This window comes from Atta cephalotes, assembly GCF_000143395.1.
Source record: "Atta cephalotes unplaced genomic scaffold scaffold00009, whole genome shotgun sequence".
In the NCBI taxonomy this organism is placed as follows: Eukaryota; Metazoa; Arthropoda; class Insecta; order Hymenoptera; family Formicidae; genus Atta; species Atta cephalotes.
In genome coordinates, this window is record NW_012130073.1 from 3464231 (window position 1) to 3467572 (window position 3342).

Sequence of the window (3342 nt, forward strand, 5' to 3'; positions counted from 1 at the left end):
TCGCCAATCGAGATCCCATCGTTTAAATCTGTCAACTTTTGATTATTTATCGCAAAAAAAATACTCGATGACGCGACGCGTCTGTTGATTAATCATTTACAAGTTTGAGATAATTTAACATATGTCACTTGTTAATGAATCGCGCCACTTGTTAATGAATCTTTTATATAAAACGTTTCAATCTGTTGCAAACATTTATTGGAAAGACTTTCCTTAAATTCTCCATTGAAAGCTATTATCATAACTTTAAAGAGAACTTTGTGTCAGTATTAATAATAATTAAGGCATCAGCGAGTGATTTTGATAAAATTTGATAAAAAAATATAAAATGAATGTTGTGTCGCATTTAATGCGCAGTCTCTTCGAGACCGAAGAAAAAAGACGCAAATTTTTCCACGCGCAGAATCGTAAAAATCCACAACTGGACGAAGGTGGGGTGGTAGGAGGGCAGAAAAGGCAGTGAGAAAGGAGAGAAAGGAGCTGAAAAATAAGGGCGAGGTCAGTCGGACGCGAGCCGCGGAAAAATTCGCGTTAATTTCAAAAGCACGTCATGTTTCCGATGCGTTAAAGAGTGCATTGTTCCCGTTGAAATTCCGGTGCACTTTGGATTTTCTGTATAATGCATCCAGCCCAGTTCAGCGCCGAATCGAATCGGAAATACTTCTTAATGAATAAAACAGCGACCAATCATAGCCAGGTAATTACATGCACATACATATATATATATACATGTACACACGCAGATAAACATGCAATCGCAAACGATGTTTGCTTTGCGTACAATACAATATTTCGTATACAAATTTTATATCGAAATTTTCATTAATCGATACGAAGTGAAATAACGTTTCGAACAAACGCGCAATTCTAAAAGAACCAACACAACTTGCACATTTTTTTGTATCTAACCGCGACATTATTAAAAGAGAAATACCGTCATCATGCTATGTCGCCATCATTGATTTCCAATTACATTAATTACATTTCGTTTTATCATACTATTTGATATTTGTTAACAGCGCAAATATTAGACGCGCGTTAAATTTTCATCATGTCAACGTTGAACTCAATTCCCGCCGCGTGACACGTGAATTAAACGCGCGTTTATTGACAAATGTAATTTTTTAAAAGTAACAAAGGATAAAATGGAAAGCAATAATAAATGTCGCTGTGTTTTGAAATAACCTAGTGTTTTATTATATATTGTTTATAACATATGTGTTCATTAAAAAAAGCTTAATAGCTGTGATTAAAATTCTATAAAAGTAAAATATATAACATGTCATATGCGCATATGTGTATTAATTCTTTCATAATAAAAACAATTTCTTTTATAACAATTTTTTCTTATTTTATTTTACATCATATTTTCATGTCATTTTACATTATTATTAATTATTGTATAAAGAATAAGTATTTTGTTGAAGAACGTTGGAATTTAATAAGACATAACATATCTGAAGGTTCAAAGAGTTGAAGCGACAGCTTCTAAAATCATTGATTCGCGTCACCTCGCAAAATTCATGGTTTAAAGGGTGACTTCGGATGCCATCATTGCACCACGTCGCGACTACCAAAACCTCATGAATTCGAGAGTATAAACGTTATGATTTTATATTCAACGCGACAGGCAGACGGCATAATCGCGCCAGTCGCGAAAACCGCGCCGATATCACCGCGGCACGCGACATTCAGTCGACCGTCGCCCCATCAGTTTAATGCAATCCCAATCGCAATTTCGCGAAATATGCCGGCGCGGTCGCGACACGGGTGGAGAAAGACAGAAAAATCGCAAGAAAGTGCAAAAGTTCGCCGTAGGCCACAAGTGCCCTAACTATCTCGTTGTCGGAATTCGGAGCACTCGACGATTATATGGACGGCGACACCGAAATCTCAGTGGTCGTCGAAATTTGCGGGATGGACGCGCGAACGAGCGTCCTCGCCACCCCCTTTTCGCCCCCTCGTTGTCCGAATTCGCATTCCGACGCACCAAACTATCCCCCTTTTCGCCTTCCGCACCCTGCAAACCACCTCCCTCTCCCTTTGTCGCCCTGTGTTGGCCAAACCAATTCCGCTCACCTCGGTTTTCCTGAGCGGACAGTTGACGCGTGACAGTCCGTTGGAAAATTCTCCACGGCTCGGAGCTCTTTCGAGAAAATATTTGATTGTGCGCAAAAGTTATCGACCTTAATAAATCAGAATAAAAAGAATAAGTTTTAATTAATGTGCTTCGAAAAGAATATTGAAAACGCGAGAAAGATATTTTATGCTCCATTTTATGTATTATGTATTGTTTGTAAATAATTTTGGTAGATCATGTGCTATCTATCGTATCACTAGATGGAAGTAATTATACTTTATTTAATTATACTTTATTTAATTTAGATTCATTATTTTTGTTCTATACCGAGTAATTTATTAATAAAATTTAATAGATTACTATCGATCATAATAATTTATAGTTTTCTAGAAAAAGAATAAATAAATGCACCTGTTTTTTACAAATAATAATATATGATTTATACTTTGTATACTTTTTATTGTCTCTTATGTATTAGTTTCATAAGAGAGAGAGAGAGAGAGAGAGAGAAAGACATTCAAGATGTTGCGTAAAATCGCTTCTAATATCATCTCATTAAGGTAGATGATGAAGCAGATATTAATTTCACAATAATGGAAGAACTAAGTTTGGACAGAATGGATCAATTAATCACGACAATGTCAGACTAGACTTTACATATTCATTGTTATATCGACTCCTTCGCTTTTCGAAATATGTATTTAATAATATTTTTTAAATATATAATAACGCGATATTTTTAATGCTGTTATTCGTCCGGAACTGGCCGGAATTATTAATGATCTTTCCAAATTTATCTGAAAATATCATCGGGCAGGGAGTTAGAAACCCTACGTTAAACCATACAAAGTTGCCGAGGGCTAGAGCTAAGCTTAGGCCCATGGAAAATGCGGGATTTCAATTTGTTGGTAGAGTACCGAGACGTGCTCGCGGCGTAGGGTGTACGGGGCGCCATAGTTCGGCGGCCCCACCCCTGACGTGTCGTTTTGCCTAGGGTCGAAGGGGTGGATGAGGAGTGACGCGGAGGCGAGAGAGGGTTGCGAATGATATAGGGGCGGCGACGCCATTTTGAATTAGCCGTGCTTAGAGAAGCAAGTAAGAGCGAGCCCGAGGGCTGGAGGACAGAGAAAGAAGGATACTCGCCTGGAAAGTGAGAGACTGATGGTAGGAGGAGTGAGATTTTTATGAGAACCTTAGCAATGGTTGCCGAAGTTTACTTTCTCTCTCTCTTTCTCTCTCTCTCTCTCTCTCTCTCTCTCTCT